Genomic DNA, 21,748 nt, shown 5'->3' on the forward strand with positions numbered 1-21,748 from the left:
AAAAGATTTCAGTCCCAACTTTATAATTAAGATTAAAAGAAAACTCGTTTTTTCCATCTCCTGTAAAATTTGGTTGCCGTCAGATAGGTGGTATTGCATATGCATCAACGATATGTGATTCGATAGAAAACTTGTATTTAAAATTTGAAGAGGTAGAAAATATAAATATTTCACGTACCACCTTTTATGCTGCGAGACCTTTCTGGATCTTTCAAAAAAAAAAAAAATTAAGTGGAAGAGATACTTGCCTCTGCAAACCACACGCCAACATGGAATTCTTGCTTAAAAAATTTTTCATTTTAAATGTAATAGAAAACGTTTCAATTACCTCTTATATAAAACTACGAGTTTGTAATATGATGAGCAAAGATAGTTTTTTTTGGTGAATGTGAAAAACGTAGGAACAAATATATTGAATCGAATTTGAATGAAGATCCTACATGGTACTATAAATGGTCAATGCGTGTAGAAAATGGACTCGGCGCGAAAAGATTTACTTATAATGTTAAAGTTGCATCAAAACTAAAAATTGACTGTACAGTGAATGAACTTATATCGGAGTTTAATACAAAAATAGATGATTTTTTAAAGCACGTCTATATTACTACACACCAATATCAAGCTATTGATTTCTTAAGAGAAAATTTAATAGACAATGAAGTTTTTCTTGTTATTGATTTTTCTGAAAATTATATTGGCAAATGTCATTCGGAAATCAAAATGCACACTTTGGAGCCTCGAAGAAACAAATTTCAATACACACTTGAGCTTTTTTTTACAGAGATAAATAAAATGGTAGCAATATTTGCGTTTCGTTTTGTAAAATATCTGACTGTCTGCGACACGATGCTCCATCGGTGTGGGCACATCTTTTTCCAATTATGAATTTAATTAAAGAGACCGTAACAGGAGTCACGGCTTTGCATTATCAAAGTGATGGTCCATCAACTCAGTATAAAAATAAAATGAATTTTTATTTATTTCAAAAATATTGCTGCAGTGAAGGTCTGCATCAAGCGACTTGGAATTTTACATCTCCTGGGCACGGGTAAAGTGTAGCAGATGGTATAGGCGGAACAACGAAAGGATTATGCGATCGATTGGTAGCACAAGGATCTGATATTTCTTCTGCTGAAGCCATGGTCAATGCTATTAATTCGGGTAGATCGAAAATAAAAGCATTTCTAATATTTCACACAGCTATTGATAACATTGAGTCTAATATTCCCGCTTAATTAAAGCCAATTCCAAACACGCAAAAAATGTTCCATGCTCCTATTGCATATCAGGTAGTTTTTTCACCAGGCTAGTAAAAAGAAGAAATAATGTTTATGTATATTTTAGTAGTAGCAAAAGTATTGATATCATTAAAAAGTCTTTGCAGGATTAGTAGTTTCTTTTATTTATTTGTTTGTTTTTGTTTTTCGATATCGTAAATTTTATAAAATTTCGACGATAAGCATAATATTTTTAGCAAAGGATATACATTTTTTTGTTTATGCAAAATTGTAGTTTGATACAATATTGACTATATATATTCTAAAAGATATTTTGCTGTTCATTAAATAAATATATTTTACACACTTATGTAAATACATTAATTGTTGTATGAATATAATGTAGATTTTTGAATAAATAACTTATTTGTTTAAAATATAAAAAACTTCGTTAATTTTTTCATAGTAATTTTTCCATCATATACTCCACCTACATTATGTTTCTCGCATCTACCTCTCGTTTGATACCCATATATTTTAAACATGTTTTATGGGTCCCTGGGTTCATAAATCGGACGACACCTCTCAAGATGTGGGAATATCGATATGACAACTACAGTAAGTTAAATGTCTTTAAAATTCCTTTTGTTTGATATCCTTATTGCAGGTAAAAAAATATTTGACGGTTACCCGGTTTCATATTTTTGCCGATATCTCTAAAACCGGGTTTCGGGTATCAACAAAATTTTACCTAAATATACGCCACATAGATATGTACATTCTAATAAAATTTCAACACAATCGGTTAAGAAGTGTTTAAATAAGTAAAAAAAATAAGGTGTTCCGGGTTTATATTTTAATCAATATCTCAAAAACCGGATCTCGGGTATTAAAACTTGTTTACCTAAACATACTTCGTTCACATATCTATATGTTTTTAAAGTTTCAAAAGAATCGATAGAAAGGTGGTAAAATAAATGTGTTGCAAACTTTGCAGTAAAAATATTTGGCGGTTATTCGGTTTTATATTTTTACCGATATTTACAAAACCGGGTCTCGTGTATCAAAAAAAAAATTACATAACTAACAGCTGCATATATCTCCATATTTTGTTAAAATTTCGATATAATCGGAACAGAAGTATATCTTTTTGAGGCATTATGTAAGACGAGTAACGGCTATGCACTATATCTCCAATTTACCCCTCAATGTTCCTAACAAAAAGATATTTGCGTGCTACCATGTTTCAAAAAAAATGTTTTTCTCCAAAAAAACCAAAGTTTGGCGGATTTCCCCTTATAGCTTCGCAGTATAACATCGCTTCTTCATCTACCTTCGCGTCAGCCTATCAATTAAAAATCGGTAATGATTGCCTAGTAGGCTGTTTTAAAAATTTATTTTACATTGACCAAACCCTACTTAACTAACATATTTGTTAGTATGGTTACCCATACGCCATGGCAGACGTTGGACTGGTTTGATCCATATATGAAATAAAAAATGTCCGCGCCTACATTTAAAGCTTGTGTGTCTCGGAAAAAAAAATTGTTTTATCCTTGCAAATACAGCGAAAATTATATAGCATTTGATTTTTAAAATTGAAATGTCTTAATTTTTGCCTCCTCCTCCTAGCACTGATCGCTGTGCGACCACAACAGTTGCGGAAACCAACTTTAAGATGAACATTCCCAGCAGGGATGACTAGACGGAGTCGGATAGGTGTCTTGCTATTGACAGAAGCATTTCCATATATACGGACGGCTCCAAGCTAAACGGTAGAGTTGGAGGTGGAGTATACTCAAGCGACATTGACCTCCAGCTCTCCTTCAGACTACCCGAACTGCCTGTATTCCAGGCAGAAGTTGCGGCCATAATAGAAGCCGCAGCTAGCATAGGGACACACACCGTGGGCAGGGTACAACCAAGCAGATTCTTGCCGGCCAAGAACGCTTAGGTACGCCCCCATCCTCATGCAAGCTAATGCTAGAAGAGCACATCCAGCGTCAAAACTACGAAAGATGGCTACAAACACCAGGGTGTCGAACATAGAAAGAAACCTGGCCTAAATGGGATCCTAAAAGATTCTGTCACGTGTACAACCTAAGTAGGGATACACTTTCCACACTTGTGGGGGTACTAACTGGTCACTGCCTTATAGGTAGGCATGCAGAAAGGTTAGGGGCGCCTTATCGTTGATGTTGCAGGAGTTGTAAAGAGGATGAGGAGAAGGAAACGGTGGCTCACCTCATCTGCAACTGCCTGGCACAAAGCGGAGCACGGCAGAGCTTTCTGTGTGCTCCATATCTATATAATCTGAGCCAGGTTGTGGAGCATGACGTCAAGGACCTGGTAGCTTTCATAAGGTCCTCAAAATGGTTCGAAGAGGAAAGGTAACGGAGATCCAACATACGTAAGCTTAAATTTTAGGGGCGGACATTTGCAACTTCTGTTTTCGACCCAACCTGGTATATATGAAGTTATGAATGGAGACACCATATCCAGTTTATCAAGATCTATAAAAGAAATGTTTAATTTTGCATTTACCACTATTTCTTTTATTGTCAACAAACAAAACCTTAATAATATTGCGCCAAAAGTTATTGAACACGCGAATCCCATATTTTATGTTTCCTCTATTATGAAACGGAAATTGTAGCGATAAGAAATGTGAATAACGCATGGCCAATTACATTAACTCAATACTTTGATCGTGATATTCTCTTAAAATTTTCAAAGAAGAGAATACAAAAGAGGAATGAAGAGCAGGCTAATCGTATTTAAGTTCTAACTAATCAGCACAACTTTTTACTTAAAGTCACTTTTGCTTGTTTGTTGGACCTTTAAGCCTTCCAGCTTTATATTGGCATTTTAATTAAGTGAAGCTGGAAGAAAAACTTGAATTAATTGTTTTGCTCAATATGCCCATTTTCGTTTTATTTGAAATATTTTATTAGCCTTAATGTTAGATATAAAACTTGTTAATGTTTGAGTTTTTATGGTAAACACACATTTCTAATAACGAATCGATGCTGTGAAGGCCGTCATTTATTTCATTTATTCTGCAATGTGTACTCCATTTAGTTCGTACCAAATTATTTCAATTTCAATTTCACTGCTATAACCCACCACCCGCACCATGACCCCACTTTCTTCACGAATGTCTCTATTCTATTTACTCTTGTTAGTTGCAGCGTTGTTGTTGTTTTAAAATTACGTTTTGTTTGATATAAACAAAATTCCTCAAAATTTTATTTCCACATTAAAAATTTCACTCTTCCGTCGGTGTATTACAATGTGAGTGTGTGTGCGCCTATGAGTGAGTAATATCTGGCCTCTGTTCTGCGTGACGTCATTTTGACGATATTCATGCCACACATACACATTCACACACATCGATACATTTTTAATAAACGCACATCAGCCAAGTCGTTTTTGTATGTATACACATGGAACAAACATTCATTCGCACATAAATATTTGCAGGCAGGCAGGCAGGTGAAAATGTGGAAATAGCCAGCCGTTAACACGCCGTTATGCGCTTTTCAAAGCCTCATTTATTTTCCTCACTCACTCTGATCACTGATCATAATTAAATAATTTGTTATTTTGTTGCTTCCCGTTTTCAATGAAAAATCCTTTACTTGCAATGGAATGTTGGAATGTTTACGAAATTAACCTTCACTTGGTTCACAAAATATTTTCTGTATTTAATACAAAAAAAAAAATTACTTTCAAAAACTTTTCTTTATTCGCTGCACTGAACAAAAGGCTTCTGAATATGCTTCTTGAAGATGCAATATTCTCCTTCTTAAATCTTCAAACATATTTTTTTATATCATTTTTTAATTTCACGTTTTTCCATCATACTTTTATCCACTACAACAACAGAAACACTAAGCACAATACACATGATTCAACGCAAATATAATTTTGCTGAGTTTTTGTTTCACAATTTTCCGCTTTTTCTCCGGACGTATGAACGCGAGCACAAGAAAATTGTATCTGATTTGGTTCGCATGGTTTTCGCTGATGATCACTTTAAGATCTCTTTGGAAGTGCCAGAGCGGCGGCAGCACTTGTAAGAGTGGGTGAGTAAATTTTGGGGAGCAATATTTGTTTTTGTGTGACATCTATTTGGCCAAAAAGCCAAATTGCTTGAAAAGATATGATCGCGCTGGGTATACACCCCAAAACAATGGTTTCAATGAAAGGCTAATCTGCAATTAAATAAAATTTGCAAAAGCCTCGGGAGCAAAAGTAACCGCGGTAAGGAATGCGACTAACTCCAAAACCGTTTCCGGGTTATACAATTCCCTTGAGATCCGCCACTTAAAAAACCTAAACAATGAAACAACAAGCCTCGGATCTGATGAAGACCACTGATGTTCCAAAGGCTTGCAATTGAAATATTCGGATAATAATATCGATCCCACTTCCTGTCCTCGTGCTTTCACCACCGCCATACAGGAAAAGCGAAGGACGAGCAGAAGGGAATAGGAGTTTGCTACATCTACAAAAGTGGCAGTAAGGCGAAAATTTTAACCACGGTGGTGGTTCTGTGATGAAAAGAGGCTTCCTAGCCTACTGCTCTCATTCATGAATCGTTCAGATGGTTGAGCGCAATTTAAATTTGCAGTTCAGTGCACCTTTTGATGACCAAAAAGAATAACAAGAAAAAGTGGAAGGGTAATAAAAAATGTTAAAAAGGTCTAAAAGTTCTGCTTCTATTTGAAAGCTTAAATACGCAGGACATTCAGTTTGCGTATAAACCATCTCTCACACCAGCAACCGATTGCGGGTAAATGTTCTGCTTTCAAACTGATTGCTCATGGCGCTCAAGATCTTAAAGATATATACATAGGTATATACGCCAGAAAGCATATATAAGTATGTGCATACGTCCATAGATACATACATATATGATATATTGAAACAATTTGTTGTAACACATTAGCTGTAAGCATTTTCCCTATGATCTTTTATGTTTGTTTTTTGGGCCTACATCGACGCCAGAAAGACTAGTAAATCAGAGGGGCAGCAGATTCCAAATCTTTGATTGCTCTGTAAATTTATTTTTCTCATTTTCTCTCTAGCGCTAGAAGAAGCTCATCAATGTTTGGTTGTTAGTGTTTTTTTCGTATTGAGATTTTGTGCTGATATGGTGCTGACAGCAGCAACAACAACATTTCACGCAATTTCGTACTTATAATAACAAAAGGTACAACAACAAGTGATAAAATATTTAATGGGTGCGTATTTTTGGTCTTTCTCATTATTTCGGCAGCTTTATAAAAAATTAATTTCTTAATTTTGGTTACATTATAAGATTCACTGGCTCATTTTTGTTTATGCACATTTGTCATTGGTCTGATTTATTTGTTTTTGTTTGCCGCCATTAGCCTTACGTTCAAATGTTCCGAAAGTATTCATTCGCTGTAATTTTTGACCTTTTCCTTCCTCTGTGGGTAAGTGAGAATGTAAATACACAAAAATGTTTGAAGGAAGGCACAAAATAAGAAATTTCAAAGAAACAGGTGATGAAGGAAGATTTGTTCATTAGATTACGCTAGACCTTAACAACTCTACTAAGTATGCATGCGTACAAGTTGAGCTGTATGTGGTGGGGACGGAAAATATATATTAGTTATAACTTATTTGCATATAAACTTACGTAACTGACTCCAATATTTTCGAGGAAGACTATATATCCTTAATTGTGTACGAGCGTTTTGCCGTTTCACTTTGTTTATTTGCATGAAGTAGCAAATCTATAAATACAAATTCGTGGTATGTTGTTTTTTTAACTATGCTTTTATTTAAAATTTTTTTTTTATTTAAAAAAAACTCAATTCAGTGAAATAATCATTCGCTAAAACGTAAAGAAGATTTATTTAATATCTTTATTTTTTTATTTCAGTGAGTCACCGAGAATTTTTATTTCTTTGTTTTTTTACCTATAAAAACGAGGCGTCAACAGAATCGCAATATCGTAAGGTGGGTCGATTGTTTTTCAGGCACTGCTTCAAATTGTTTAAAAACCATTTACAGTTTTTAAAAAGCGGCGAATGTTATAAAATTTTAAAAATTAATTTTCAGTCCTTATAGCCCAAACGCTGCGATTTCCCCAGCACTTGCTTCCGGTCGAAGTGGGAATGGTGGTTTCCATGGCAAAAAATCTGCAGTAAATAAAACCTTACTTTCGTCAAAGCAAATTTTCAAACATTTTCTTCGAAGTCTATATATATAAAAATAAAATTCTGTGTGTGTGTTACCTACGGAAACATATTTCCCATACTTCAATCATCACCAAATTTTGGATATAGGCTCCTTCGATCAACACGAAGGTTTTAGGCTAAAATAATTTCGATATATAAAAGGGGCGTAGCACCTCCCATACAAATGGAATCTTTGGTACTGCATAACTCTGAAGGTATCATGCCAGAACATTGAAATTCGGTAAGGAGTTATATGAGGTCAATCTCTAACACCACCATGAAAATGTGGAATTAGGAAAAAGGGGGCGTGGCACCTCCCATACAAATGTAATATAATGTGGCGAATATTAGTGGCACTAAGTGATACTCACATCCCTAGTCTGATGCTAAGTAAATGAAGTCAGAACAAAGCAGACATTCACTTGTATCTACATAAACGAATCAATCATTATGTCTACACATATGTACGTACACGCAGCGGAGAAGCAACGCACAAACACACGCGCATGAGCTGTGAGAGAAGCTATAAAAATTGTGCATCTGTGGTTATAGCTGAGAAACTTATAGCAGATAACCAACTAGTAGATTCTAGAACAGAACCGCCTAGAAATGTCAACGAGGAAACCAAACACTATAAAAGGCAGAATAGTAGAGGCGCGAGAATCAGTTGGATTTAAGACGCCATCTAGCGAGCAATAGCAGTATTATTTTGAAAATCAGTTTCGATTAAGCACGCTATCTGTCGAGCAATAGAAGTGTTATTTGGAAAGTACTTGAACAAAGGCCATTTTGCATTATTAAATATTGGAGTTATTTATTCAACAGTTTAGTTATTCGAACTTAGCAGAAGGTTGCAAATAAGAGGATTTGCAATAAATTCGTTACAATATCATACTGCATATCTCTGGATGTAGAAATGGTAGGATAATGAAAATTGGTAAGGAGCTATACGACGTTAAATCCTAACGCCTCCAGTAAAATGTGGAATTGGGAAAAAAGGGGCGTGGCACCTTCCCCACAAATGGGATTTTTCAGAACTATGGCTGCCGTACCAACTTGGGTTATTTTAACACCTAAAGTTCGACTGCATTGTTGAGTTTGGCTGTTATTCCTTTTGGACGTATAGTAGAAAAAAATTTGTTAGTTTCAGTCTATCTACATCTTCTATAAAAATCAAATTCTGTGTGCTTGTTCCCTATGGAAACGTATTTGCCACACTTCAATCATCACAAAATTTTGGCTATAGGTTCCTTCGATCATGACGAAGGTTTTTCATATTCCAGAATAAAGAATTAAAAAAAAAAATTTTTTTTGGCTATGCGAATAAGATTGCTCGTCGTAGCTCCCAAAAATGATCATGTATACAAAATCAATGATGGCATTCAAAACCAAATTCCTGGTGAAGTGGCGAAATATAAATCGATCGACACAGTTACAGATGAAGATCAAATTGTGAATTATCCAATTGAATTTCTAAGCTCTTTAGAACCACCTAAAATGAATGCCGAATGTAATCAAAGCAACGCCATGATGTGATGGTAGCGTGATCCGTCTACCACACCGTATGCCCTGGGTTCACACCCCGGGTAAAGCAACATCAAAATTTTATAAATAAGGTTTTTCAATTAGAATAAAATTTTTCTAAGCGGGGTCGCCCCTCGGTTTGGCAAACGCTCCGGGTGTATTTCTGCTATGAAAAGCTCTCTGTGAAAACTCATCTGCCTTGCAGATGCCGTTCGGAGTCGACATAAAACATGTAGGTCCCGTCCGGCCAATTTTTAGGGAAAATCAAGAGGAGCACGACGCAAATTGGAAGAGGAGCTCGGCCTTAGATCTCTTCGGAGGTTATCGCGCCTTACATTTATTTATGTATTTTTTTTTAATCGAAGCAACAATCATCAGCGGTAAAAGCAAAGGTGAAGATGTGCTCATATCACGGATCAAAATGATTCCTACAGATTGGCCATTCAGTTTTAAGCTCGCTCAGTTTCCTGTACGCCTTGCTTTTGCAATTACAATGAACAAAGCACAAGGACAATCGCTTACTGTTGCAGGATTAAATTTAGAGGGTCCATGCTTTTCCCATAGCCAGCTATGTGTTGCTCGCTCTAGAGTTGGAACGCCAAAAATTTGTGTATCTTTGCACCGAACGAAAAGGCCAAATATATTGTGTATCCAATTGCATTACAATAAGATACAATAATAAAATGTTTTAAACGAGAATTTCACCAATATATGTACGAAATTCAATTCAATTTACAGAAAAATAAACTAAATTATCAACAAACAAATCAGAAAAAATAACGCAATATTCATTCGATCTCGGGCGTTACAACGTACGCCGAGTAAAGCTAGTACTATACAAAAAGCAGAGGCGGAACCACGGCTAGGTAAAATTGGTTTGCTGTTAATAAAAATATAATCGCGAGTTTCAGACATAAATTCTAATTTGAGGCCATATTCAGCACCATATTTAATTATAAACGATTCACTAAGTCTTGAATAAGTGCCTTAGATTTGCGTAATATTCGAGGTTCCAATATCAAGACGGATAATTATGTGGCCTCAGCCAAAATCCGCGCGCAATTGCTATTTAAGGGCACAATTCAGACAGACGGAATGCATGAGATATCGGAGATCACGAAAAAATACCTGGTGCAATGAAAAATATTTTTCAATTTGCTATCGAGAATTATAAACCACCCAAAGCAGTGCGCTCAGACGGGGTTTTAGCCGATGATAGAATACCTTAAAAATGAGGAGTTCAGTTATCTGGAGCATATTTTCATTGTCTTTATTCACCTTTGTAACTCCTGAAATAAAGTGTACCCGTAGTCCACACAAAGTAGTATTCGTTGCGCTAGACCTCACGAAAGCCTTCAAACAAGTTAACGACTACACGTTACTGAAAGATATAAAGGTATCTATTTCCTACATGAGTGGCGTGCAGGCATCGAGTGAACTTTGAGAATTATGTTAACTATCCCTACCAGAAGTAATCACCATTCTTTCCTACACTGAAGACTGCACGACTTTGGCAAAGGGTCATTTCAATTTCCCTTCAATATATGAGCTATGACTTAAAAAAAGGACAATTATTTCCCTGGTCTTCCCAATTAATATTGTTCGCGTAACTTGTCATTATCAGAAACTTTATTTGCGACGTTAGAGGAGCAAATGTTAGTACTATTGGACATCCACGTCGATGGGACTGTTAGATTGGGAAAAGACAAATATTCTTATAAAGGAGTTGGCTCATGTGTTACGTTTGACTGTTACGGTCGCAGAGCTTAAAGAAAAATACTAACTGATGAAAACTGCAGGCCAGCCATAACACCGTGTTCAGAACTGCTGCGGGATGTTTCCTTGTGACACTTGAACATCATATACACAATAAGGTGGGGACTATCCCCATAAAGGAAAGAAATGAAATGCTAATAAGCCGATTATGTTTAATTTCGAGTGTCTTTTAATTGCTTACGGCGATGCCCCCTTTTATTCCCAGGAAGCTGGTACGTATTAATTCGCCCAGGGTGTGCGGCCTTTGTTGTAAGTTCAAAAGAGAAATGATTTTTTTTCTTAAAGAAAACTAAGTAGACACGAAACTGAGTGGTTGCGAAAAGCTAGAGCTTTTAGCCAATATAAATATTGCCCGAAATTTTACCAAAAAACTCGACGAAAGACGGAAATTTCAACTCAGACGCATTTTAAGGTGAGAAGGAAAAACGCCATCTAATCAACCAAGTGTAGGAGTGCCGATGATATGTAGAACGTATATAAACTATAGTTTATAAATGATGCCCCACCCTAATACGCATGCACATACTTATGTATCCACATACTTAAATAAGTATTTATAAATTTAAAATTATAAATCTAAAAATCTTAATACCTATAATTCTGTGGTCACAAGTCATAGCCGCTTAAGTCGAGATTGGATGATTCACAAAATTGATTTTTGATAGCATTTTATATTAAATTAACAGGGAAGATTTTAGATTTTAAAATTGTATAAAGGTCCATTTTCGGTGATATTTCATTTTGAGTGATATTTTTGTATATTTGCTTATGTGTTCGAGATTTGAAGTGTTTCATACAACCTTTTCGAGGGTGTGATTTTATACTTAGGATGTTTTGCCTTGTGGCCACAGAATCATGTACATTAAGCTGGATCGATTTATTAACCTATATCGCGCCATCGATTTTTCGATAGGTTTTGGGATCAGGAAAAAAAGTTCCACTAAGCATATCCAAAAAAATAATTTTCGAGCCTGCAAAATTTGAGTTTTTTGACTTTTTTTGCTTTGATTTTTAAGGTTTTTTTCATGACCTGGTTTTTGGGACTTGTTTTGGTCGCAATCGATTTTTTTCATTTTCAAGGCTCCAAATCATTTTTTATGTATATGTTTCCGTTAGACCCACCAATAAGTATACCAAAATGATCAAAGGACGAGCTAAGTTGATTTAGACATGTCCGTCTGTCCGTCCGTCCGTCCGTCCGTCAGTCTGTCCGTTTGTTTGAACGCAAACTAGTCCCTCAATTTTTGAGATATCTTGATGAAATTTGGTAAGCCTGCATGTTTTGATGGGGAATTTGACATTTGTCGGAATCGACCGGATCGGACCACTATAGCATATACCTCCCATACAACCGATTGTTCAATAAGAGGGTTTTCGCCATTTCTGCCCCATTTTTGTCTCATTTTAACAACTAGCAACATCAAATTTTACCACAATGTGTTTGTTTTGTTAGGAGGCATAAGGAACACAATATGGACGAAGGATCACTATCATCATCAAGAAATGTAGAGCACAATGATGGCGAAGTAGAAAAAGCATCAACGTCAGTACCGCCGTTAGGCAACTTGCATTCTCACAATGTGGAACTATTCGGTCCAGCAAGGGATCTAGATGAACTTTAATTGACAACTTCATTCGATATGAGAAGTGTTTACAATACAACCATCACCGGCGATGTAACGTATCAGCAACTCCCTCAGATTTGCAAGATGATACTCCAATGGATGTAGCTCATACATCGACTGAATCGCATAATTTTCCAAGATACAGTATACCAAAGTTTGCAATGATGTGCGATAGATTGGGCGTGAAAAACAGAGTTGCATCTTGCCTAGCATCAGCTTTGTTTGAAGACATTGGATGGAAAGATGATCACGGCCAAACCATTGTTTGTGACAAAAACAAAGTAGACAGAGAAAGGAGAAAACTTAGATCGGATGTTCTCCACCAACGCACAACAGCATTTTCTTTTGATGGTCGAAAAGGCGACGCATTGACTCAAATAAAAGTTGGCGAAAATTGCTATTCGGAAATGAAGACAGAATCGCATTTAGTCGTCGTGCAAGAGCCGAATAACCAATTACTTGGTTATGTCAACTTGGCAGGCAAAAATGATTCTGCTGAAGCGAAACAATGAGCTTTGAAGGAATTTTTTGAAGAAAAGCAGATTCCTCTAAATAATTAAATTGGCATTTGCTCTGACGGCGAAGTTACAAACACCGGGGGGGGGGGGGGGGTGTGGGCAGAGGTGTATTGCGACGATTTGAAAAGCAACTGAACAGAGCATTACACTGCTGCATTTGTTTACTACATTTCAATGAAAAAGCGCGATCAACTGGGCCAAGAACCTCAACTGGATCACTTGAAAAGATCTTCACAATTGCCATAACCAACAGGAACTTATCACTCTTTTTTTGAAACCTTTTCCTATAAGCGACATAAATTAGTAATAAATTTCCAAAAAACAATATATTTTCCAGGTTGTTACGAATTTTGAAGCGATTCCACTTGAAAACATGCCACCACCCTTCGATGAAGATGAAGAGAACTATCAACGGATGCGAAGTGTCTATACAAAATTGCTAATGCTATTTCGAATGTTTACGTTCCACCTTCACTGGCTATGATTACACCGGGCCCTATAAATTATGCTAGATGGCTCACAAAAGCCTGTAGAATCCTTCGTCTTTGCGCTACAATCAACACTCCATCGGAGAATTTGAAAATCTTGGCAACATACATAATGTTCGTGTACGTTCCCATATATTTTAACGTCAAATATAATAAGTCGGTTGTATACGGTAGTGCTTTGCTTGGAAAATTCATACGATAGACGCAATATTTGCCAGACAACTTACGTAGAGTGATCAACAACACAATTGATAATAATTCCTATTTTGCACATTGTGAAAATGTTTTACTCAGCATGCTCTTCGACGAACGAAAACATATTCGGAAGTATGCTTTATATATTCGTGATAATTTATTTTATCCATTTATCCGTGTCTACGTAAAACCAAAAATTAATTTTGATTGCATTGATTACGTTCATATGATTAATTTGAACGACAATCATGAGCTGCAGAACCGCCATTCACAAGAGGTATACCGTATTAACATTTGAAAGCTTATTTTGAAGACGAAGACGAAGAAGATCCACCGCTTCCGGGTCCGAATATTCCAGGCCAGTATCCAACGTATCTAATTCATAAAAATCGCGAAGGGATCATGGCGACTACAGTAGAAAGCCGAAGTAAAGTGAGCCGAATGGAATCCAAGCAGGATTTGCAAAGAAATCTCTGAACTTTAAAATGAATTCCCACATTTTTCACACTTTTTTGTATTAGAAAATATTTGCAAACTGTCATTTTCATAATTTCAATAAATAGTTCAAACAACAAAACAAAAATTTCACTGTGTGTTAATTAATGACCGATTGTTCAGATAAGAGAATTTTCGTCGTTTCTGCCTCATTTTAACCAAAATCCTTCTAAAACTACATTAAAGAATTTTTTTTTTTAAAACTGCACTTACCACCGTTTTTAGTGCATGAATTCAATTGGGACTAAAAATCGATTTCGACAAAAATGATGAAAGTCCTCTTACCTGAACCGTCGGTTTGTATGGGATATATCTTATATATATGTATGTCCGATCTTGACGATTTTTTCAGAAAACCATCTATGCCAAATGGTGAAATTTGATGTTGCTATCTGTTAAAATGAGGCAGAAATGGGGCAGAAATGGAGAAAAACCTTTTATTGAACAATCGGTTGTATGGGAGGTATATGCTATAGTGGTCCGATCCGGTCGATGCCGACAAATGCCAAATCCCCAATCAAAATATGCCTGTTTACCAAATTTCATCAATATATCTCAAAAATTGAGGGACTAGTTTGCGTTCAAACAAACGGAGAGGCGGACGGACGGACAGACGGACATGGCTAAATCAACTTAGCTCGTCCCCTGATCATTTTGGTATACTTATTGGTTGGTCTAAACGAAACATATATGTAGATAAAAAATGATTTGGGGCCTTGAAAATGAAAAAAATCAATTTCGACCAAAACAAGTCCCAAAAACGAAAAAAAAATTTTTTTTTAAATAACTGTTAATGCCAACGTTTTTATCGCATAATTTTAAGTGGGATAGGAACTATGAGACAAATTCGTTTTCATCGGCAACACTTTTGCACGTTTCTGAAGAAATATTTATTTATTTAATATTTATTTATTTGTTTGAAACTTAGTTGTACAAGTAAGACACTGTCTTTTAGGTAGTACATCACATCAAAAAATTGAAGTTACATACATATTGTCACGGATATTAGCATCCCTAAGCTATACCATCACTAAGGCGATGCTAAGCGATGTTCACGTCAATAATCAAATCATGTATACACATATATAAGGCAGCCGAGAGATGTCACACACAGATGCATTTACTTATACGCCTATGTGTGTGCGAGAGACTGTAAACTACAAACTCACATACATCTGAGAGACGCTGAAAAGTAGAAAATTGTAAACAAGTAGAAACTATATGAGAACTATAAACACTCGAAATAGTTGGTAAGTTCTGGAAATAGAAGAGCCTAGATGTATGCAGCGTAAACTATAAAAGCGGCACAAGCGAGTAAAATGTAATTCAGTTTGAGTTGAGCAATCAATCAGTTATTGATTAAGCCAGCGAGTAGCAAAGTATAAGTGTATTGTGAAGTACTTTAATAAAGGCCATTTTTCCATTATTCAATATTGGAGTTATTTATTCAACAGTTTAGTGATTCGAACTTAGCAGAGGATTGCAAATAAGAGGATTTGCAAGTAAAATCGTTACAATTGGTGTCAGAAGAGGAATTGTTGAATAAATTCCGAAGATTGGGAATACAACTTGGACATGGCAAAGTTCATTGAATTGAAGATCCAGCAACTGAAAAAGGAGTTGGAGAACCGTGGATTAAATACAACCGGCAATAAGATCGACCTTCAAGCACGGCTACGAGAGGTAATGGAGTCGCAAGGAATTGATGTGGACGAGTTTGTCTTTTATCCTGATGGGGACGAAACAACAACAAAAATTGAAGAGAAAAACGAAACATCGCAGACAGTTACAAACACAGACTTGAACATGATATTGGCTGCAATATCGGCACAAATGTCCGAAATGTCATCACAAATATCCACTAACATGTCATCCCAACTGGAAGAACAAAAGACAAATATAACATCCCAACTGGAGTCACAGAAGACATATATGGCATCCCAACTGGAATCACAGGAGGCACGTATTTCAGAAATGACGTCGCAAGTGTCATCTCAACTGGAAGACCAAAAGACATATATGGCATCTCAATTGGAAGCGCAAGAGGCACGTATATCTGAAATGTCGGCAGAAATTTTTGAACAGGTATCATCAAAACTGGAAGTGCAGGATGCAAAAATGGCTCAATTTCAGGCAGAAGTAAATGATTTAAAAGGTCGTATGGAGCAGTTACAACTAATTCGCCCAGCTGTTTAAGCGAGTAATCCAAAGGTAAAGACACCATCCTTTGACGGTTCTGTTCCTTTTCAGGTCTTTAAGCTACAGTTTGAGAAGACCGCAGCAGTGAACCAATGGAATGCTGAAGATAAAGTTGCAGCTCTGTTCGTGGCACTGAAAGGGCCTGCCGCGGAAATCTTACAGACCATCCCAGAGTACGAGCGGAACCATTACGAAACATTGATGAGCGCTTTAGAGAGAAGTTACGGAAGCGAGCATAGAAAACAGATATTCCAAATTGAGTTGCAAAACCGCTACCAAAAAGCAAATGAGACATTGCAGGAGTTTGCTTCAGATATTGAAAGATTGGCTCATCTTGCAAATGCGGACGCACCCGTGGAATACACTGAAAGGGTAAAAATCCAGAGTTTCATAAATGGCATACGGGACGTGGAAACGAAGCGAGCTACATACGCGAACCCAAAGCCAACATTCGCAGAAACGGTGTCACAAGCTCTGATTCAGGAAACGGCGTCGCTTCTGTGTAAGCCAGTTTTCAAAGCACGCCGTGTGGAAGTAGAAAGGCCAGAGTGGGTAGACGCAATATTGTAGGCACTGAAAGGATCGCAAAATCGAAGTGAAAAAGTTATCAAATGCTTCAAATGCGGGAAGTCCGGTCACATAGCACGTCATTGCGATCTTGGTCTTAATAGTTCCAACAATGTGGGTGGCCGTAAACGCAAAGCTGGAGGAGATGAGCAAGAGCGAGTAAGAGGTAGAGAGCTAGATCCAGCTATTGAATGCCCTGTGATATCTGTGTCGCAAATTGGAAGGAAATCAAGCAGTCTTACCGTCAGAGGGAATGTGGATGGCAAAGAACGAGTACTGACTGTAGATACGGGCGCATCTCATTCCTTGATCCGATCTGACTTGGTCAACAGGAGAGTAAAACCGTTACCTGGAGCAAATTTGCGTACGGTCACTGGCGACTATAACCAAGTTCAGGGAGAAGTGATATGTGAGGTATTAATTGGAAAAGTCATGGTTCTACACAAATTCGTTGTGGCGGAGATCGTTGATGAAGTCATATTGGGAGTGGACTTCTTGGTTGACCATGACGTCAGGATCGATATGCGGAGAAAAATTATGCGCTATAAGAACCAGGACATACCACTTAACTTTAGTTTGGAAAAAGGGTTCAGCAGTAATCGGGTACTGGTGGAGAAGACTCGATGAAGGCCACGAAATTCAAAGGTAAAGGTTGATGGAACAAATGGGCCAAACAAATCAAAACCGAAGGTACCTGTGAGAGAAACACTGGCATTAAAAAGCCCTAACGGACGTACTGAAACGAAGAAAGAATGCAAGGGTGGTTTCAAGCCAAGGCACACTACTGTTGTGAAGCGTCGGAACGATACTGATTATGCAAAGGAAATCCGTCCAGCGCAAGCTCTGCGAAGTAGTTCTTCATTGGTCAAGCAACAGAGTGCGAGGAAACGATTCAGGATAATGAGTAGTAAGATGAAACACAGGTACGACAAGGAAAATAATTCGAAAGGTTTCTTGGCGGGAGATTTGGTACTGTTATACAACCCTCACCGGCGGAAAGGTGTTCCATCCAAATTTCGGTGCAGTGGGGAAGGCCCGTACAAGGTTGTGAAGAAGATCAGTGATACTATCTACCGCATACAAAGCATTGAGAAACCACGGAGTAGAAGAGTGGTACATTTGGCGATGCTAGCAGCGTTTAGATCGAGAGATTTGTCTGATCGGGACGATCAGACTTAGGTGGAGGGCAGTGTCACGGATATTAGCATCCCTAAGCTATACCATCACTAAGGCGATGCTAAGCGATGTTCACGTCAATAATCAAATCATGTATACACATATATAAGGCAGCCGAGAGATGTCACACACAGATGCATTTACTTATACGCCTATGTGTGTGCGAGAGACTGTAAACTACAAACTCACATACATCTGAGAGACGCTGAAAAGTAGAAAATTGTAAACAAGTAGAAACTATATGAGAACTATAAACACTCGAAATAGTTGGTAAGTTCTGGAAATAGAAGAGCCTAGATGTATGCAGCGTAAACTATAAAAGCGGCACAAGCGAGTAAAATGTAATTCAGTTTGAGTTGAGCAATCAATCAGTTATTGATTAAGCCAGCGAGTAGCAAAGTATAAGTGTTATTGTGAAGTACTTTAATAAAGGCCATTTTTCCATTATTCAATATTGGAGTTATTTATTCAACAGTTTAGTGATTCGAACTTAGCAGAGGATTGCAAATAAGAGGATTTGCAAGTAAAATCGTTACAATATAAATAAACTTAATAAAGAATGAGCACAAACTTTTGATTAAAAATAATAAAAAGCTTATACATACGTATTTAATTAATAATAGTGTGATATAAACAATTTCAGACCAATATTTGAAGAATGAAGGTTTGGGATATGTAAATTAGGGTAAGTTAAGAGTTTAGGAAATATAATACTGCTTGTTTGAAACATCCTGCCTTACGAATTGCTTTTGTCTTGGAAGGAAGTGAGTTCCATAGACGGATTGTACTGACAAAGAACATTCTAGAGGATGTGGAGTATTTAAAAGCCGGTATCAACAGATTCAATGTTCGAGTGGACTGACTCAAGGTTAGCTTATTAAATAGGTAAGGGGGATATTGAGAATGCAGAAGTTTGTGCAAGAAACATAGATTTCTCATTTTTAAGAAATTGCAGACGTCACTCCCGAGTATTTGCACGGCACACGAAGATATGTGATCGTACTTTCTTTTAGAAAAAACAAATCGGGCGGCATTATTTATGGCCAGCTGAAGTTTGTTAAGCGATACCGAATCAAGGTTACCATATATAAGTTCACTGTAAGAAACTTGAGGTACTATAAGAGTTTTTACCAGCTTCAGTTTAGTGTCTCGCGGTAGTAAGTAGGCAGTTCTGTAAAGATGGCGAAGGGTGTTATAGATTTTACCCACCACAAAGCTGATATGGTTAGCACTAGTAAGACTAGAATTAATTCTGAAGCCTAGATTGGTAACCACATCCTGGAAACCTATTTTATCACCATTTAGCAAAATTTCAGGAAGGCTGCTTAAATCGTATGCTGCGTTCGATATTGCAATCGCCTTAGATTTTGACGCATTAAGATGTAGCTTATTTGCGCGAGCCCAGTTACTTATGCGCTTTAAATCATTATTCAGCCTAACAAATAAGTCTTCGGAGAGCCGATCGGGCGCGACATGTAGAGTTGGGTATCGTCAGCGTAAAGGTGTATAGATGCGTGGCGGCAACAGGCGACTATGTCGTTGATAAAAAGTGTAAACAATACTGGTCCCAGGATGGATCCTTGTGGAACGCCCAACGTTATGGACTTTAAATCAGAGAGTTTATCACCGCACTGAACTCGCTGGAATCGGCCAGTGAGATAATTTTGCATTAACTTAATTGCAAAAGGGCTGAAATTATAGTAATTTTCGAGCTTGCGAAGTAGTATTTTAAAATCAACCATATCAAAAGCTCTTGAGAAGTCTAGAAGTACTAATACCGTAAGATCGTTGTTGTCGTAAGCTGGACGTATATCTTCCAGAATCTTCAACATGGATGTAGCACAACTATGGCCTTTTCTGAAACCTGATTGGACTTCAGACAGCAAGTGGTTGTCATGAATATTGTCAATTATCTGCTTTGATAGTAGCTTTTCGTATACTTTGGATAAAGCAGGCAGTAGGCTAATTGGTCTAAAGTCTTTGCAGGAATCAGGAGAATTTGATTTAGGAATGGGAATAACATTCGCCGTTTTCCATTCACTTGGAAATCCACTGGTTATTATAGAAAAATTAAATATATGTGTCAGAGAAGAGATGGCAAAGGGAAGTATAAGTTTGATAAAACGCAAGCTAATGCCGTCGATTCCCACGACATTAGACTTAATAGCCATAACAGCTCCTAGCACATCATTCTCAGTTACCACAGTGAAATCAAAAGTACCTGAGGTAGGCCGACTTTTAACGCCGGCTACAGCTATTTTACTATGATCGTTATCATCTTCATACATAATAGCATTATTTTCACTATCATTTGATTGGCCGCGTAAAAAGAACGAGTTCATAACATTGGGGTCAATGCTGCACTCAAGACGGTCTTTTTTGGATACTCCTAAGGAACGAAGATTTTTCCAAATCATTCTAGGAGGTAAATTAGTATCAAACTTAGCATTCAGATAAGCTACCTTAGCATCGCGGATGCAAAGATTAACCCGATTTCGCAAAACGCGGTAAGCTTCCCAATGGGTTGCATTTTGAGATCGCTTCCACTCCCTGTACGCTCTCCCACGCTTTTTTATTAAATTTAAAATTTCCGCTGTAAACCACGGCTTCTTATGGCTTTGAACTTTTATGGTTTTTAGGGGAACATGTGCATTAAAGAGGTAATTAACAATGTTATAAAAATATTGCAATTTTTCATCTAACGTAGAAAAATATACACATCCTCTCCAATCCAGACGAGAGGCCTCTTCATTTAGAACTTCTAAGTTAACACCGTTGTAGTTCCTATATGTTAATTCAAAGCCAGATTCTTTAGTATTAAATTCCAAGTCATACGCTAATATCTGCATTTCATGGTCAGAAATGCCTTCCATGGGAAGTTGGTCAAAATGATTTACGAAATTGACATTATTAACACATACCAGGTCTAGCAGACTAGGTTTACTGTTGGGAGCAAAACGGGTCGCGAATTGATTTATAATGTGTAAATCACACGATTCAAAGCTATCTATGATGGACTTACTACGGGAGTTACTACTAAGAATATCTATATTGAAATCACCGCAAATAATAACGTGCTCATAACTTAGAGAAAACTCAGTCAACTTCTGAAATAAGTAAGTTAGGTCATTGGACCTGTTAGGGTTGTAAACACAGGCAACGAAACACTTTGTCCGAGTGTCGCTTATCTCAATAAAAATGCTTTCCACTTCACTTCCAAGTTCTGACTGATACACTATTCTAGGATTTAAAACACCTTTGCAATATATAGCAACTCCTCCACCGCGAACATTGCCTTTTCTGTCGTTTCTCAATAGTACATAATTACCCATTTTATAGGAGTGATCATCAACGCTGGACCTGAACCAGGTCTCAGTAATACAAATTAAATCAATAACGTTATCATCAAATATATATGAAAGATAATCTAACTTCGCACAAACGGGCAAAATGTGCTCAACAAAGCAGTATGAAAAATTAGAGCGAAAAAGTAAGGTGAGAGTGATAAACAAAGAAAAAGAAACAATATAAATTGACAATAGACTAAAAACTAGGGAATGAAACATTGCATTAGCATGCTGTATTAAATATAAATATTGCATTACACATATGTACATATTTTCATAATTTCTCTGCTACATACACAGCTCCACGCATTGTGAAAACAGAAATAAGCCGCTTCTGTTTTTTTAGTTGAAGCGCATGTTGTAAAATCTCACGGTTGCTCCTCGTTAGACATTCATGCACAAAAAT

At 37.0% G+C, this 21,748-nt stretch overlaps 1 protein-coding gene across 2 annotated transcripts in view; it reads right to left on the reverse strand.

Moving 5' to 3' along the window:
* The window catches only part of Pkcdelta (Protein kinase C delta), a 65,809-nt gene extending 60,621 nt beyond the window's left edge, over positions 1 to 5,188 (reverse strand). The window contains exon 1 of one of the 2 annotated variants that reach the window (XM_067778432.1): positions 5,070 to 5,188. The gene's annotated coding sequence lies outside the window, so the exon portion shown is untranslated. Of the gene's footprint in view, positions 1 to 4,225; positions 4,566 to 5,069 lie in introns of those variants that run through there. The other variant, XM_067778430.1, reaches the window with a different exon arrangement.
* Between the last annotated feature and the right edge of the window lie 16,560 nt (positions 5,189 to 21,748).

Source organism: Eurosta solidaginis, chromosome 4 (assembly GCF_040869045.1).
Source record: "Eurosta solidaginis isolate ZX-2024a chromosome 4, ASM4086904v1, whole genome shotgun sequence".
NCBI lineage: Eukaryota > Metazoa > Arthropoda > Insecta > Diptera > Tephritidae > Eurosta > Eurosta solidaginis.